Here is a 20,103-nt window from a genome sequence, read left to right on the forward strand (position 1 = left end):
GTCTTTTCGACCATTGCTAGAATATGAAATTCGCAACATTTCCGAAAGGTGTATTGCACGCATCAGTGTTTTATCCACTCTGTTTCGTGCTTATGATTTGAAATGATAGACTAAAAACTTTTTTCAGAATCAGAACAATTTATATTATTTTGATATTTTTTTATTTAATCACTTTGTGACAAATTTCGTAACATTATTTTTGATTTAATAATTTTACGAAAAATCTCGTAACAGCTCAGACTCTTCATTCGTTATTATTATTATCATTAACAAATACGCATTAATCAATGTATGATATTCATATTACCGACTTGTAACGGTATCGAAAACAAGCAAAAAGCTCACCCTGAATATTATCATCATTCATTCTTATGGACTTCATTTACCAATCTCGTATCATTTCAGACTGGAAACCTCGATATTTCATTCATCGTAACGTCCTATTCAGAAAATTCGAATTTGAGCGGATGTAAATGTAAACTTCATCTCTGTGGATAAACAAGCAATTCCATGCTCTTTGCATCTCTGCAAGATTTTTTTCCGGATAAATTGATCTCTTGTTTGAGAACTACTCATTTATCAGGCTTGAACTTAGATTGGATTCTTAGAGGGCCCTGTTTTTACATGTTTTAAAGCTAGAAAATGAAACTCGTAACATTTTAGAAGGGTTTGTCACAAGGATCGACGCTTTCTCCGCTTCTTGTCGTTTCATGCGGATGATTAGAATTGACATAGAAAAAATTTCATGGAAATTTGAATTCTGTATTTTATTTTTTCCGGGAATTCTTTCAAGAAAAGCGGCAAGTTATAAGTATTTCAATTACCGTGTTTCCTGTTTCAATGAAAAATTTGTCTTCCGTTTCAAGTAAACCCGCTCTTTTTTTTGGTATTTTGAGCCGGAAACGGAGCAAATTGACATGAAATAAGACATGAAAAATGATTTTCACTCTTCACTGATCTCGAATTGAAAATTTTTTTCTCTACCATTTCCTTTGGAAAATTTTCAAAGTTGGTCTTTTTATAAAAATATTTTAATAGGAATACTGTTTAAAGAAAAACCAGGAATGATGTAAATGAAGTTTTTATAATGATACATTTCAATCAGGGATTATGTGAAATACTGCGGATTTTGGATTTTTTTCTCATTTAAGATGAATTTACAATCAGGTTTTTTTCATGATATACAATTACGAAGTCAGTCTTTTGAGATTGCGCAACAATGATGTACCGACGTTTATTGACTGAAATAACTGATTTTAGCGTGTGATATTTGTGCTCTATGAGCCCTCTTCGATCATTTTTGTCGCAACACGGTCTTTTCCTGCACTAGAGGACTAATTAGAGCTAGACCTTTTACGCAAGTTTTTTAACTTGCTATGATACCAATCTGTTGTTCTGTACGCTTATCATAGTTTCTGATTCCCCTCAGCACCGGGAAAGCCTCCAGCAATTACGAATCATTCAAGTATTACGTCAGCATCGATAGGGGGAGGGAGTTTCCCGATTTGCTGGCTTTGAATGACAAGGGGGAGGGGGGGGGGTTGGATGATGCTTACGTTATCAACCACCTCCTATGAAATATACTTAATGACATCTTATTCGGTGCGCCAAAAACGGAAAAAAACCTTTCGTTAGTTATTAGGCACCTGAACTAAACGTTCTAGCTATTGAGAAACCTAAACAGAGAAACTTTAATGATCTCTAAATGTTTCACGGATCCTTCAAGTGCTCTGGAAATGTTTCTGGGCCGCTTAGGAGCTCTGGCACTGTGCCACGCATCACTCAAGTGATCCGTAATTATGCCACGGATCACTTAAGTAATCTGGGAATGTTTCGCGGTTAACTTGAGTTATGCAGAACCACACTAGGGGCCGCTTAAGTGCTCTAAAACTGTGCCACATGTGATTCAAGGGATCTCTAAGTGTGCCACGGATCGTTTGTGTTCTGGAACTGTGTCGCGGGTTATTAAAGTGATCTTTGAATGTGAAAGTTTTCTTTGAGGTCTACTTCAGTGATCTGATTTGTAAATGTACCGCTTAGTTCATATTTACAAAATTAAGTTTGAGGAGTGCAAGGCACATCACATAAACTTTAGGGCCACATTTGGTTTGCGGGTCAAGGGGTTACCAAAATATGGCTTAGAAGGTGGGTCGCAATGAATTTCTTGAAAAGAAATTTTGAGTTCTTACCCTTCAAATAGCGTTGAAATTAACAGAAATCGATTATAATAACATATAAAGGTATTTTCTTTCGAAATTTTAATTAAAAAAATATTTTTTTGCATTAAAAGAATTTTTTTTTGTCTGGAGGGGAGGCGGACGAACCCCCTATGCCCCCAGGCCCGTCATTTTGGGGGGGGGGGTCGGGGGAGGCATTGCTACCCCCCTTCCCTCACCGGCTTTTGAAAATAAAATACACTAAAAATGGTAGTGGTGTGTGTGTGTGTGTATATATATATATATATATAATTATAAATAAATACATTGAGTACATGTTCTTTGCCTCCCCCCCACTCCCTCGTATGTTTCTGATCCCACCAATATGCGTTACGAGGTAAGGGGGAGGGGCTAAAAATTTGCTTACGTAATACTTGAACGGCCCGTTACCAATTGGATATCGAACTCGCACCTCTGAACATTGTTACAATAGGCAAGAATCTTATCGACCTGGGCTACTGTGCTCCGTAGATTTTCTTCGATTCCATGTAGAGTCCGGTGACATTTATAACAAGGGCTGTTCCGTGAAGTGCCGAAGTCGGTACAAGCTGACGTCACGCGTGACGTCATTCTCCTGCGGAACCGAGTGCTCTTGCTTTTCTACCGTGTTAATTATACGGTAGTTTTTCCCCAATCACGCTTATACTGCCCATTTTACTGAATTCTTTTCAAAATTATCTTTTCGCCTCTTGGGGTGGGTCTCAAGACATTTATGAATGCTTATCTTTACGTATATGTCTTGTATACTCCTCTTTAACTGTGTAACATGCCACCATAATAGTACATCCCACTTGGGATCCGGAACTTTCGCCCCCGACATTTCGTCCCCGGTATCTCGTCCCCGTTACATTTGGCCCCCGAAAAATTCACACCTGACATTTCACCTGCCCTGAACGTATGAGTGAGCGTGTGAGTGATCGAGTGACCGTATGAGTGTGAAATAGACTGTAGGAGTGCGTTAGTGACCGTACAAATGACTAAGCGAGTGGCAGAATGACTCACCACGTGAGTGACCGTATCAACTTCTGTGCAATTGACTTTATGAGTGAATGACCCTATGAGTGACCACGTGACTGACCGAATGGCCGTATGAGTGGCCAAATGAATGACCGCATGAGCGACCGAGTGATTAACTGTATGAGTGATCAAGTGAGTGATCGAGGGAGTTACTGAGCGATGGAACGTTTGAGTGAATGAGTGACTGACTGAATGAGTGAGTGAGTGACTGACTGAATGAGTGAGTGAGTGAGTGACTAATTAAATACTGATGTAAGTTTTCTAGTGAGTGATTGAGCGTATGAGCGGTCACGGGAAGCAAAATGTCACGAGTAAATGTCCACCACACTTGATCACTCATGTAGTCACTCACTTGGTCACTTGTACTATCATTCATAAGTTCACTTATACGGTCACGTATACGATCAAGGCAGGCGAAATATCAGAGATAAATTTCCGATTTACTTGATTACTCACTGAGTCACTCATATGGTCACTGATATGGTCAGGGCAGGCGAAATGTCAGGACGAAATCCCCGGGGCCAAATTTCGGGGGGCCAAATGTACCGGGGACGAAACGTGCCAGGGGCGAGATGTCGGAGGCAAAGGTTCCGTGAACCGTGATATTTGGAATGCAACGGATTCGCGTGTGTACTCTTGTACTAGCCTCTTATTATCTTACTCCTCAGTCTCATAAATTATTCTATCAAATGCTGCGACAAGAAGTAATTGTGTTAATTTTCTCTGAAATCTTTAACTATTAAAATAAATGTAATATAGTAGCATTCGAGTAAATTGAACGAGAGAGAGAGAGAGAGAGAGAGAGAGAATAAATCTGTGAGAATATCAATCATGTATATTCTTGAACCGGATTTTTCAACTCATTATGTTTAATCCACGTGCAGTAATGTCACGAATGTCGCAGCATCTCTCGTGCTAAAAAATAAAACATGCCGTTTGTGAACATGGCTAGGTTAATCGATGAAAAAAAAATCTCGATATAACTAATTACTGCAAACAGTTAATTAACTGCATAATTTATTCGTAGTAACAGTTAATTAATTGATGAATCCAACATTCGCATTTCACGACTTGACAGTGAATCACTCTCTGTCCCCTGACGCTGCTCAACCCGCCAATTAATAGAAGCCAATTTAAAGCTAACTACGGATAATTTATAGTGCTAATTAACTCCAAATAATCACCCGAGACTGGAAGTTTTAATAATTTAAAGGCAACTAAATTCGAAGACTTTCCCCGGATAATTTCTAGGAAAATCGATCTTTATCGCTACGCTTAGTGTTTTTCAATTTCTATAGCAAATACTCAAGAAAATTCCTCGAAGTAAATCTGAGGAGCATTTACATGAATAGACGCTAATGATATTATAACGTTAAATATTTCACTCATTTCCTATCAATATAAGTTGTTGAATACACATATAATTTGCTCTAATTTCGGCCGTTAACGTTCGGTAGGTGATTATCCTCGACGTTGTTTTTCGTTTAAACAGCCGCTGGATGAGTAAATATCATCGTAATGTTTACGATCCTTTTCCATCGATCGGAGAAGATAAAAAGCTCATTTCCGATATAATAGTCAAAAAGTAGAGACTTTTTTATTTCTCGTGAAAAAGACCGTAATTTCCAATAAATAAACGCACTTGGAAAAAAAATATCCTGAGAGAAAAACCACGATTTCGTATTCGTCACTTGTAATTAGGCAAAAAACCCCACTGCTATACAGCCTATACGTACGGTACCTGTGTATATGTAGGCTATAGTAGTGGGATTTTTTTCGCCATCGATATTCGACCTAGTTAGATTCATTGTACGACGTAGCCATACAAGAGTACATACAAAAATGATCTATCAGTTACTAATAATATGCTTCACTCATACATTGGGCTCGACCGTCGTCGAATTTGAGACAATTCATATAATCGTTATCAACAAGATTATCTAGTAACTACATCTATTTCCGCAAGAAACGCAAATCAGTGTACGATTTTGTAAAATTGCCACCGTGATACCCGGTTATGCCACTGCGATTTCAGATTTTCTACTGGAACTGGAAAAACCGCGAGACACCCAAGCTCTGTCGCAAGAAGCAACGTAAGCACTTTGGCCCCTCCCTCGGCGGGGGGGGGGGGCGGCAAAACCAAAATTTATTGATACGTCAAAGATCACATATAGTGCAAAGTAATTGGAAATTATATAAATCGAAGAATCTCAAATCAATCAAGTTAAAGTCAAAGTGCAACGGGCACTTGATAATAAACAATCACAGAAAGTTGTATAAAATCATATCGCAAAAGGCGCAATCAGAAATCTGATTGATCAAGGATTGTATGACAGAAGAGTAGAGCACACCATTGCGCTGCAGACAGTTTAATTTACTTTTGAACCTGTTGAACAGAGAGATCTTTAAAATTTCTCCGGGACTTCATTAGAGAGATTTGGGATTCATTCTGATCCTCGCGCTTGCAAATACCAGCGCACAGTCAGGGTGAAGACGCGGCGATCTCCTTATCGGCGCTGGTACCGGAGTTACAGGAGCTGGAGGAGATTTTCTACTTTGACCTTTGAAGACCGGACACACCCCGCTTCCTATCTCGGAGAGATATCGAAGCTTTCCCGAAGGATGGGTGTATGGACATTTTTTACACTATTAAAGTATCAGATATCTACTCATTGTAGATGTGTCTTTCTGTGTGACATGAATAAAGGAATGAAGACATTTCATCTAAACGAGGACGAACACCATGTTGATTGGACGTCCAGTCTCCACAACAACGTAAACTGCAGGGCAAGAACCTAAACTGACCACATGACCACGAGTGGAATGTCATCATCATAGGTTACCGTTTAACGCAGGGCACTCCCATCGCGCAGAGACGACCGACGGGTGTTGTATGCGAGAATTCTAGATTGATATCATTGTTATTGAGCCCGATTGCCCTAAATCCATATTTATGTTTCAAAGTATGATATTGTTATATAAATGGTTGTTGAAGCCACTTAGAAATTTACTTTTATTGCCTTTGTCGAAAGCGGCTCTCTATATGTTACTTGTTATTTAATAAAATTTCCGGACACATCCATCCTTCGAGAACACTTCGATAACGCTCTTTGCGAGATGTGAAGTGGAGTGCATCTGGTCCTCCGACCCTTCTTGTCCTTGCACTCACGCTCATTTTCCTCACGCGAGGGCTAAATAGACCGGGACCTACAATTTATTGCTGATTCCGAACGGCAGCGTTCGAAATTTTGCCTTTTTTTTATACTCACCGAGAAGTTGGTGCGCTAACCCCTCGACGTTGGACTCCCTGCTGTAGCAATCTTTTTCTGTGGTCACTGATCTTTCATCGATACATGAGCTTTTGGGATTATAAACATATTGGAAACGCAACTGACTCAGATATAACGGCACTTTTGAACGCTTTTGCTTCAGTTTTCGTAAGAAATTCCTAGGATTTGCTTACTCATAAAAATATCCTGTTTCCCAATTTAATTCACTTTAATTCACGATCTTCACTAAAATTCGGAATGAAGATAATTTGCATAATTTATAAATTATATTATAATGAATATAAATATTCATCTTACGTATTTTCCCCCGTGTAATGTATTTAATGCAGGCTAATTAAATACAATGCAGACTTGACTAGCATTTTATTTGTCGCCAAGGGTTATGGGAACGCTACAACTACTCAACCACACATGTACCGCGTCCATATTCCTCTGTGAACTTAATTTACATATACTCTGTGGAACGCATATACAGGGTGTTGTTGCCTTGAAGTGGCGACAAGCTCAGAGGGGTGATATACACCCCTCGAGAGGGGCAAAAAATTGCGATAGAACATGGTATCCCTAACCATGTTTAGTCGGTGAATATCGCAAAAAAATACTTATGTGACGGGTGTGACGTCGAGTGAGTCAAAAACGCCAATAATAAGTAGAAGAAAACATTTATTTGACAGCATGATTGCAACTTGGTGTATGGTGTCAACAACTCCTGTAATCATTTCTCTTCGTCTACTTTCTGACATTGAACTGTGCTGCACAGTCTGTATTGTAATCATGTTGCCATGTTAGTAAACGCTTTTTCGTGCTTATTTACTTTACATTTTTTGTTCATATTTGGTACTTATTAGTGTATTTCATTTTGTACACCACAGGCTGTGTTGTAATCATGCAGTCAAATAAATGTGTTTTCTACTTATAATTGGATATTTTGTCCCTCTCGACGTCGCACCTTTCATAAGTATTTTTGCGATTTTCACCGACTCAACGTAGTTTGCGGTACCGTGTTCTATGACAATTTTCGCTCCTTCTGATGCCTAATATCACCCTTCTGAGTTTGCCATCATTTCGAGGAAACACCCTGTATACGCCTAATCTTTATACGCAATAATTGCGAATTTCCCCGCTATAATTGGTAACCTTTTTTTGGTGAGAATCAGCAATGTTCAAATACTTATGATCCCAATTTCCCGTATTTTTTTTACGCTATAATACTGTCACTCTAATCATGATGAAATAACAACATGAAGAGAGAGTGTTGTGTGTATCTAATTATAACTTTTTCCATTATATATTGATATATTTCAATCGACGCTCGATATAACGACCCCCCCCCCCCGTTATAGCAACTATTACGTTTTCACGACTGATTGGGTAAGTCCTAGTTTTTTTCATATAACGAGTATCCTATGTTTTACTTTTCAATACAACGACCACCCGATATAACTACGGCTTTTGACGGAACAATTGGGGTATTATAAAAAGCGTTGATTGTATTATTATTATTAATTTTTTATATTTTGCGCCCCAGTGGTGGTCGCAGATATTGGTTTTCTGCTATTTCCCAACTTCCATGTGTAAATTTGAGCCGGTCTCCCATCTGAAAAAGCCTCTCCTTACAAAACAGGCAGACCTTCAACATGATACTTACATAACAAGAAAATCCAAACATTTACCATGTTCACTTCAAAATATGGAAAACACATATGACACCGCCATCAGAATGGCGCAACTCTTTCAATATAAATATGCTAGGGCCACGTATACTATCAAGACATTTGTTCCGGTATGTGCCAATTCGTTAGAAATTCCATGCGGGAATGCGTACGACACTTGCATATACGGTAAAGCTGTTTCAGTATTCAGTAATAAAAATATCGTGCACTGATAGGCATGTGAAACAAAGTAAAATCACTTATTTCAGTCCAAAACTCATTTAATTATGAAACATTGAATTCTAAAAATTTCAAATGTTCCTTCTTCGCCCCTAAAGATTCCAGAAAAGCTCGAATGGAAAACGAATAAATATTTAAAATTATTTTGAACAATAATATTGATACACGATTCAATTTCATAATCACATTGAAAGAATCATTTCGTTTATGACAAACAGTGCAGAGGCCTTCTATCTCTAGGAGGATGCTGGTGAGACTCACTGCGGCAGAAATCTATTTCTCTGGTCATGTTGTCACCGTTTCTGTTGTACCCTTGCGTCAGGAAAATTTCTGACAAGGACGAACCGGCTATCGAACTCACGATATCTCTAAACATCCTTGGGTACTTGAGGAGAGTATATTATCGACCTGGGCTACAGCGCCCTTGGAATTAAATTATTTCTAGGATAATGTATGGCAACGTGAAAAATTTTCCTTGAAAGTTTTCTACAAGATTTACGATTCAAAATGTATTGGATAAGGGTAATGAATGGTGACCACACTGTATACACATCGTGGCTTTCAATTAGTCACAACTGCTAAAAATGATCTTTTCAAGCCATAACTGTTAGCTTTACTTCGGGAAATTACTGTACGTTTAAATGTGAATTAAAACAGTAGAACATCATCTAACGAATAATGACGAAATATTTAAATATTGTTCAGTTTTTATATGATAACACTACCACTAAACTTCGTCCGTATTGATCTGCGGAATTTTTCTTTCTTACGAATCGGTATGTGTAGTGAATCTAACGCTTGTTTGTAATACTTTCTTCTGTGTAGTGTGCTGCCATCTGCCACTAATTTTTGTAACAATGAATGAAATAAATGTAATGATCGAATAATTGTACCGTTGTGAGCCCGTTTCTCTCTGTGCCGAGACTTTTTAATTGGTAGATCAGCTAGTATTCGCGCCTCGAAGTTGGGAACTGCACAAAAGCAAATTCAGCCGACCAACACTGTGGCGACAGTGGTTTCGAACCCAAACCCTCGCGATGCTAGTCCATCACTATGTCCACTCGACCACCACAGCGACACGGCTCAACGCTGATTTTGTTCCCAAACATTTTTCAGCGATTTTAGGGAGCTGATTACGAGGAATTGGTTTTGTCACGATTGACTCTAGTTTACAAAATAAAGTGAAAGTTAAATTACAATGTTAAAACATAAGCAGCAAAGAAATCACATTCGAAGTGTGCTTTATAAATAAATGCAGTTAATCATTGGCAAATATATTTCAGTGATTTTATGATGATTTTGGGGGCGCTGATTCCTAATCTGCATTGGTTTTGTCAGATTAGCTCTAGTTTTGAGACACACTGAAAATTAAATTTCAATAGTAATACACAAGCAGCATATAAATCGCATTCGAAGTATGTGAAATGTAAATCAATAATAAACTTAATAGATAAATAAAGACCACTGATGTCTGATCATGATGTATATAGTAATATATTAGAAAATATATTTAAAAAAATTCAAAATGAAAATACGATGCAGAAATTAGTGACTGCAGGCTACATTGAAATGTTGAGAAACGCATTATCTCAAAAACTACAGCCAATTCGGCAAAACCAACACCATTTTTAAAATCAGCATTAGAATTTCCTCGGACGCATGAAGAAAAAAATTGGTTTCTCGAGAGCAGTCTAATTATTCAATTTAACCAAGGTTTTTTTTTTAATATGAAAATTTTCAGGGAAATGCCAATTTAGGTACTACTTAACATGTGTTATTCAACCCTTAAAAGCATAGCTTTGCGTATGTGCAAAGGGTCCTTTAAACGTTCATTACTGCACATTTTGAAGATAAAAATTCAGAACCGCTTTTGCAGATAAAGAGCTGAGGTCATTTTCTTTCCGTTTTATATCTTGGATTTGCTGGTAGATGCCGCAACTAACGACAACAACTCTTTGTTTGTTGCAGAGCATGTGTGGCTGTGATTTCGGTGATTTAAAACTTTTTTTTACCTTCTGCATTTCTATTATTTTTACCTTGAAGTTTGCAATTTGAATTTTTTTCCTATTATAGTTTAAATCACAAAGTAGGTACTTATACACAGACGTCCGATTAAGCGATTAATTAATTCCGCCAAATAGTCGCGTGAAGTGAGTTGAATTTCACATGGAAAAGATAGGGATAGGGAATTGGCTTTTGCTCAGCAGAATCAAAAGAATTGAACCCAACAGCAAAGGAACCTTTTTTTTAATGAATTAATTATTCAAACTTCCCGTGAATTTAGGCAATATGAATTAATTAAATTAATAGTTTTTCTTTCTTCACTACTTCTGATTGGTACTAGTGAGCGTGGATGTTTTCTTTTCTGAATAGCCTGGAAATTATAGGCTGATAACTCTTTTTTAATGAAACAGTCGAGATTCAGCATTTTTCGTCTCCTTTTAAAAACATTAGTAGCGAAGCCAGAGAACTCCGCATGTTTCTCGTAAATATGAAAATTCTAGTTTCACTGAAATCGATTTTTCTCCCGTTAAATTTCTGATATCATTGTCAATGTGTGTTATCAATCGTTGTTCATCAGTGAGATCTGGTGAGGTGTATCTATCATTTAAGAGAGATACAAAGATACTGAGACAAATATGAGAATTTCTCTCATATTTGTCTGTTACATCATCAAATCCGACGTATTTCGCCGACAGAGGATTTAACTATGTCTTGCCTTCAATTTGCAAGATCATCTCCATCAATAAAGTCAAACTCCAAGCCTCATTTTGCAGGCTGGAACTCCTAAAATCGACTTTTCAAAATCGCGTAAAGCGAAACCACCTAAAGCGAGGGATATAAACTGAAGAGCCAAAAAAACTGGTACAGACATGCGTATGCAAATAAAGTGATATGGAACCAATCAGAGTACGGCGCTGCGGTCGGCAACGCCTATATAACACAACAAGTGCCTGGCATAGTTGTTAGATCGGTTACTGCTGCTACAATGGCAGGTTATCGAGATTTAAGTGAGTTTGAACGTGGTGTTATAGTCGGCGCACGTGAGATGGGACATAGCATCTCCGAGGTAGCGATGAAATTTGGATTTTCACGTACGACCATTTCACGAGTGTACCGTGAATATCGGGAATCCGGTAAAAAATTAAATCTACGACATCGCTGCGGCCGGAAAAAGATCATGCAAGAACGGGACTGACGAGAATCATTAAACGTGACAGACATGCAACCCTTCCGCAAATTGCTGCAGATTTCAATGCTGGGCCATCAACAAGTGTCGGCGTGCGAACCATTCAACGAATCATCATCGATATGGGCTTTTGGAGCCGAAGGCCCACTCGTGTACCCTTGATGACTGCACGACACAAAGCTTTACGCCTCGCCTGGGCCCGACAACACCGACATTGGACTGTTGAGGACTGGAAACACGTTGCCTGGTTTGACGAATCTCGGTTCCAATTGCTTCGAGCTGATGGACGTGTACGGGTATGGAGACAACCTCATGAATCCATGGACCCTACATGTCAACAGGGGACTGTTCAAGCTCTGTTATGGTATGGGGCATGTGCAGTTGGCATGATATGGGACCCCTGATACGTCTAGATACGACTCTGACAGGAGCGTAAGCATCCTGTCTGATCACCTGCACCCATTCATGTCCATTGTGCATTCCGACGGACTTGGACAATTTCAGCAAGACAATCCACATGTCCAGAATTGCTACAAAGTGGCTCCAGGAACACTCTTCTGACTTTAGACACTTCCGCTGGCCACCTAAATCCCCAGACATGAACATTATTGAACATATCTGGAATGCTTTGCAACGTGCTGTTCAGAAGTGATCTCCACCCCCCTTACTCCTACGGATTTATGGACATCCCTGCAGGATTCATCGTGTCAATTACCTCCAGCACTACTTCAGACATTAGTCGAGTCCATGCCACGTCTTGTTGCGGCACTTCTGCGGGATCGCGGGGGCCCTACACGATATTAGGCAGGTGTACCAGTTTTTTTGGCTCTTCAGTGTATATATATCTGTATTTGGAAAGTAATGTTAAATCAATACATTTTCATTATATATGTGATTTTACGTCCTCTTTAGGACCCTGTATAAACAGTAAAATTCGATATAGATTTTTAAAATGATCTTCCAGGCTTTGCATACGTGTCAGTAACTGTGAAAACATTATCAGCTCAAAAAAATAAAAATAAATTAGCATTTTAAGGGTTAAAACATCCGTGATTATGTATGTACATATTTATCTCATCACATGTTGATGAATTTTCTTTTAATTTCTTAAGGAATGCACAACTAATCTTTGATCTTTTCTTCCCATTTGCATTAATATTTCTTTGATCGCTCATTCACGTACTGATTAGGGTAATTTCTATCTACTTATTCTGAATAAACTTGTGTGATGTATAAATGTAATTTCTTGGCAGATCCGCCGTGAAGAGCTTGTGCTTTGAAAAACAATTTTTTCGGCTTTATTTTAGCGCTAATTCTTTTTTAATTCCCGAGAAATTGATTGTGGACTTTTTTGATCAAAATTAAGTTATCAACAAATTAATCTGCATTTCAACTATTCCGTTTAGTTTATGGACATTCAACAAACATTATCCTAAAAATATTTATTTGTAAAAAACAGCGATATATTGATAATACGAAGGCCATATTTCACCCTGTAAAGGTGCTTCGAATACGGTGATGCCGTGAAACTTCGTGGTACACAGAGTGGGTGAAAGAGTACACGACACATCTCAAAAATTGATTGAAAATGAACATTAACCAACTGATGTAAAAAATAGTGAGGTACGCACTAAAGTACTTATTGTGGTGTAGATTTTTTTTTTTTGATAAATTGAAAAACAGTTCAACATCTACAAGGACTAACACAAGTGGCAAAGGAAACAAGGACCCAAGGAATTAAAGGGCAACAAGGACCCAAGGAATTAAAGGGCAACAGGGACCCAAGGAATTAAAGGGCAACAACAATCCTTACAAGTGCAGCGGCAACAAGTGTCTACACGAGTATAAAGCAAAAAACAACCTACACAAATGCAAGAGCAGAAAGGCCAGATGTGCAAGCAGCAAGGATCCAAACAAGAGCGAGGGTAACAAGGATCCAAACAAGAGCGAGGGTAACAAGGATCCGTACAGAGCCACTGTGGTGGTCGAGTGGTGATAGTGAAGGAATCTCATCGCGAGGACCCGGGTTCAAACCCCACCCTCACCACAGTGGTGGTCTTATGAAGTTGAGTTTCTGTGTTTCCCAACGTCGAGGCGCGAATGCAAGCCGATCTTCCCGGAGAAAAAGTCAAGCACAGAGAATAACAGGCCTACAATCGGTACAAATGTTCAGTCATTGCACTTCATTGTTTTCCCTTCTGAAATATAGATGGCAGCACTGAAAATCAGATACAACTGTATAGGTATACACACTTGCATTTCCGGCGCAACTCACTGGGTAGGAAATTGTCCATGGCGATGGACCTGGGTTTTGCTCGGTTTGGAAGAAAGAAAAGGACACACACCTCACAGGTACTTAAGCAACCAGAACTATACAAGTGTAAGGTAAGCAAGCACCACAGAAGTGTAAAGGCAGAGAAGATTCACACAAGCAGTCGAAGACATCAAGGACCCGCACAAGTGCAACAAGGTCCCAACAGGAAATATCCGATTGTTGCTGAAATAAAATAAACGAGCTCATGAGAGCAAACTACTTGGGCACATACGTATTTCAGTGTACACTAAAGCAAAAAAAAAAACAGTGCTCTAAACAGCAAGATATATTTTATGCTCACCCTGTACCAAACATTTTTTCAAGCTGAAATAATAAAATTCAAGCACAAAAAACAAACGTAGGAAATATCAAACATTTTATTCAAATTATATCATAATAAGCGTAGATAGTTACATAATTTGTATATTAATCATATCTATAGTTTCGGACATAATTCGATTTCATAGTAAGGACCAAGTATACAACTTCAACTTGATAGATGTTCGGAAACATTTTCTGTTCAAGATAGATTATATTCAACCGCGATAGTGGTTTTCCTTCATTCAAGGGCTTGCGAAATGAATATAGAGAACCCTCCGTTATTATTGTATGTATCCAAAAAGAAAGGCTTCCCATCATTGCACGGACTCTCAAGGTCTTTCTCTCTCAGTACAGTATATGCAAGTAATGAAGAGAAATGATAACGTTGCCGTTTCACAAAGAAAATATTCTAACATGGAGAAAAAACGGATATAGTGTGTTAGGCTGGCATTGTCTGTACCAAAGAAAATATTGGAATTCCTTTTGTGTTGGCTCCACCCAGCGTTATCCGAAAAAAATAATTTTGAAGAAAGCACAGTTTCTTTCCGCCAAAATTTTAAGGGAGACCTTGTTACCCTTGCACTTGTGTTTAGGTCCTTGCTGCACTTAAATTTGTGTTGGCTGTTTTCGGCTTTACAATCGTGTGGGATCTTGCTTCCGTTGCGTTTGTCTGGATTCTTGTTGCCCTTGCACATTTGTCTCTAAAATAGAAAAACCCAAAATTTTTGAAGGAGTATTTTTCTCCGCAACGAAATTTGAAGTAGTGAAATTGAATTTTGATGCTTGAATCACGCATCTAGGTGCGTATTGACAAACACTGGCATATTTACAGGGAATAAGGGACCCAAGCGGACTATTGCCCAGTGCGGGAAGATCAGGGTGGCAATTGGTGGCAGTCAGGGTGGCTGTTGGTGTTAGTCGGTAATGGGTGGTCTGGGAAAACAGACAAGAATAGAATGCGGGTGTCATAGACTGCATAGCCTACAGACTGTAAAACCATGATCTGCAAATTATCATCCGTACCTTGATCTTGCGAGAAACTGGCATCTGATATATCATTCGTCCAACACCAGAGAAAGGCACCACGAACAGAAGGTGGCCGTCTAGCATGATGCCTGCACAGACCATGACACTATGAACGTCGGTGAAAGAATCCATAGACACGCATTATGTATAATATAAACATTTACTACACATTATAAAGTAAAGCGGGATTATAACAACGTTACAAACGTGCGTACGGTACGACGGACAAATAGCAACTGGCAAATAGTCCCCATTACCGCATGAGGGCGAAGTGCTCAATGCGGAAATTGCATTCCATAACATCAACACTCCCCCGGATGCAAATTTCGATTGCTTACAAAAATTATAATTCAGAAACATTACGCACACCAAGCAATTTCAGACAGTTTACATTGTGGGAGACCTTTGGTTAAAATATCACCTCCCATCTCAGTCGTCGGCACATATTCTAATGATATAATATTTTCATTTAAAGCATCCCTAACAAAATGATGTCGAATATCGATATGTTTAGTACGACTATGATACACAGAGTTTTCAGCTAATTTTATGGAACTACGATTATCAACAAATATTTTAGTTTCAAATATATCATGAATTCTTAACTCCGAAATCACTTTTTGTAAATAAATGGCTTCCTTAACTCCTTCTGTGAGTGCCATGTATTCTGCTTCAGTTGAACTTAAAGCAACAGTCTTTTGCTCTTACGGGATTCCCATGAAATTACAGTTCCACTTAGTACAAAACAATATCCAGTATAAGACTTATGATCACTATTATCATTTCCCCAATCTGCATCTGTATAACCATATAAATATAATCATTGCAACATTCAAAAATTAAGCCATAATTAATTGTTTTCTTCAAATATCTCAAAACACGTTTTGCAGCAATACAGTGAGAATTATCAAAACATGTTAAATATTGACTTAGGTTACTGACTGCGTGAGTAATATCTGGTCTAGTACAAACAGCTGAATACATCAAAGCCCCAACTAATTCTCTGTAAGGAAAATCAATTTCTTCATTACCATCAGACTTTTTGAGTTTTATGCTAATGTCTATTGGAGTTGAAAAAGGATTACAATCAACCATGTTAAAACGATCTAAAAGATCTCTAATATAACCAGATTGACTCATTGAAATTTTTCCATTTTTCTGATTGAACTCCACACGAAGACAATGCTTGACCAGCCCCATATATTTAACAGATAATTCCCTTTTCAAATGCTCATTCAATTCAAAAATTGTATCACAATCTTGAGAAAATACAAGAATATCATCCACATATACAGTTAAAATAGTTAACTTACCTTTACGTGACATAAAATATACACAAGGATCTGTAACGGTATTATCAAAACCAAAACATTTCAAAATTTGATCAAGTTTCAAGAACCAGCGTCGCCCAGACTGTTTCAAACCATGTAATGTTTTGACCAATTCACATACTTTGTTACCACTTGATAATTCGTTCAACATATTTTTAGCTTTCGCAACTAAATCATGATCCTTCTCAGCATAAACAATATCACATAATATATCACTCAAATATTTAGGACATTCCATAAAAATATTTTCTTCAAGAGTACCATTTAGAAATGCAGTTGTAATATCAAAATGATGCACATTTACATTCATTTTTACAGCTAGAGCCATTAACAATCTGATAGAGCTTTGGCGAGCAACAGGTGCAAACGTTTCGCCAAAATCTACACTAGGTTTTTGATTAAAACCTTGAGCAACTAGCCTAGCTTTTCTACGACTTAAAGGCACATCAGCATTATACTTATTTGATAACACAAATCTACTACCTATTATATTACAGTTCTCAGGTCGATCAACTATTACCCACGTATCATTTCTTAAAATACATTTCAGTTCTTCTCTCAGCCAATGCATTTTTCCATTCTCTTGGGTTCGAAGAAGATGGCGTTGAGTCAAAGGGTATCTCGGCTGTCTGAGCTGTATCACAATCCACTGTTTGATACTGCTTCCGAGGGCGTCCTCTTGAACCGGTATGAATCATCTTCGGTCGTCCTCTGCTATGCCTCGTTGAACTGCTGGTCACAGTCCTGTCAGCACTCGTATCTCCATTGGCATCTTCAGATTCTTCGCAAACACCATCATCGGGGTTGACGTGGATTAGCGGTACTTCAATTTTACGATTTTCGGATTCTGACTGATTTTCGGATTTGAAGTCCCCGAATCGCTCACCAGCGATGTCTGTAAAAGTCTCCAAAAACTTGACACTTCTAGATATTTCCATTCGTTTTTCATCAGTTAGCCAAATACGAAAAGCTTTTGATTCTTCAGAGTATCCAACGAATACACCTGGTTTCGCACGAGCTTCAAATTTACCCCTACTTTTATTATTATTCCAAACATATGCTTTGCAGCCGAATACTTTGAAATAGCTCACATTAGGAATTCGTCCATTCCAAATTTCAAATGGCGTCTTGCAATCAAGAGTACTTGAAGGACATCTGTTTCTGATATAATTTGCCGTTAATATGGCTTCAGCCCAAAAAGAAGTAGGCAACTTCGATTGAGCCAAAGAAAATCGAGCCATGTCTAACAGCGTGCGATTTTTCCTCTCAGAAACTCCATTTTGCTCAAGAGTATTTTTAACACTTAATCTCCTAGTAATTCCTTCACTCTTCAAATAATTATTGAATTCCTCACTTAAATATTCACCACCGTTATCTGATTGCAGCACCTTAATTTTACAACCAGTTTTCTTTTCCATCAATGCTTTAACCCATTTGAAAGCAGCAAGCGCCTCGCTTTTATGTTTCAAAAATCTAACCTCCCACCAACGTGAATGATCGTCTATGAAAGTTATGAAATAAAAAGCTTTACCTTTTGATTGTGTCCGCATAGGACCACAAATATCCGAATGAACGATCCCAAGCTTCTCTGAACATCTCACGGCACGATTTGGAAACGATGCTTGGCTCAGCTTTCCTTCAATGCAGGTTTCACACACAAAATCGTCCGGAAAATTCACGTTGACCAAACCACTGACTGACCGCTGATTCACAGCCCTTTCGATATCACGAACATTTAGATAACCCATTCTTTCATGCCATCTCGCGAGATCCACTTTCCCTTTCGTTCGCGTGTCGAAAGATTCACTTGCTGTAGTAGCGTACAAACAATTATCTCTTTCGTGTAAAAATTATACAGCTCTACACTGATTTTATTTTCATAATGCCAATATTGGGGCTGCTGATTCCAAATCTGACATTGGTTTTGTCAGATTGGCTCTAGCTTTCGAGATAAAGTGAAAATTGAATTTCAATGGTAATAGCATAAGCAACGTTCAAATCAAATTGAAACTGTGCGTTACATAAACCTAAATAAGAAATCACTGCCAAAAAGATATTTCCTATAGGATAATTTTAAGTAGCTGATTCAGAATCTGGCAATGGTTTTGTTAAATTGGCTGTAGTTTATGAGATAAAGTGAAAACTTAATTTCAATAGAAAATCCATAAGCAGCATTTAAAACTGAAATTTAATTTTCCCCTTCATCTCAAAACCTAGAGTCAATCTGACAAAATGAATGCGAGATTCTGAATCAGCAGCCCCAATATTTCCTGAAACCATGAATATTTCCTTAAAAACATTTTTTTTTGAGCAGTGTTATAGGTACGCAAAGTAGTACAGTGCCCCCCCCCCCCCATTTATTCGTTGCTATCTCTATGCTTTTTTCTAGAAGAAAATTGAAAATTTGATCTTATCGAATCTTGACTAGCGAAGATAGTCCCGAAAGTTTTCCGGACTCTCCGGAAAACTTGACTTTGATCCAGTTTATCAATTCTCCTGATGATGCCAACCACCAGTGTTGGGGAACCGTTGAGAACCAACTCAAACGGACGACGGTCTTCGAACCCGAAAAAACAATTTTTATCTCCCTGGAGAGCCTTGGTGATTAAAATCAAAAAATTAAAAATTAACCCTTTAAGCTGTTTTTAAAATTTTCTCATCTGCATTATCTAATTTATTTATTTATTTTCTCATCGCGATGCGAGGATCCGGGTTCGAACCCCACAGTGGTGGTCGGCTGAAGTTGGTTTTCTGTGGTTCCCAACTTCAAGGCGCAAATGCGAGCCGATCTCCCCGTTAAAAAGTCTCGCCACAGAGAGCAACAGTCTTACAACGATAAATCATTCAATCATAACACTTCACTCATAGTTAGAAAAACTGGTGGCAGATGGCAGCACTACACATAACGGGCATTACAGAGAAACAAAAAAAAACTTCACGTCAGGTTTCACTACACGTACACGCACATTCCCGCATGTACCGATTCGTTGGGGGTTCCGCGGGGAGGGGTGTGGTGGGCGGGGTGCATGTGTGGTGTAGCAGTAGTAGGTAATTGCCCACCTCGTTGGGCAATTTGCCTGTTGTGGCGTTGTATAACTGCCACATTTGAAATTACGAGGTCTTCCCAAATTGCCACGTATTTTAAGATTTTTCTCAGATTGCGAGCAGATAATTGCTTTCCCTCCCTACCTCCCCCATCAAGAAAATTTACTCCACCCATCGCTTTTGTTTCCCTGACTATGATACAAAAAACACCTGCCATGTGTTGTGGCTTTCTAGGAAGAGAAAAACTTTTTGTCTTGTATCGTTTATAATGAGTGTATATTTCTTTCTCCATTTTTCCTCGCTCCATAGGTGGAGATAGACTTGGAAGTCTGGAGGGGGGCACCATGATGATGATGATATAAATTCCTGTATACATTAGATCAGTCGACTCCACCTTATCTCCGCCCATACCTCGCTGCTTCTTATGTAGGGTTGAACGAGAGCTAACTCTGCCTACTACA

The 20,103-nt window shown here is 38.5% G+C and overlaps 1 protein-coding gene across 1 annotated transcript in view; it reads left to right on the forward strand.

The window, feature by feature from the left end:
- LOC149068708 (A-type potassium channel modulatory protein KCNIP1-like) overlaps nucleotides 1–20,103 on the forward strand; it is a 146,743-nt gene that overhangs the window by 31,048 nt on the left and 95,592 nt on the right. The window lies entirely within an intron of this gene.

The sequence above is a fragment of the Pholcus phalangioides genome, unplaced genomic scaffold (assembly GCF_987345545.1).
Source record: "Pholcus phalangioides strain wild (caught in Gottingen) unplaced genomic scaffold, Ppha-v1.0 ptg000024l_1, whole genome shotgun sequence".
In the NCBI taxonomy this organism is placed as follows: domain Eukaryota; kingdom Metazoa; phylum Arthropoda; class Arachnida; order Araneae; family Pholcidae; genus Pholcus; species Pholcus phalangioides.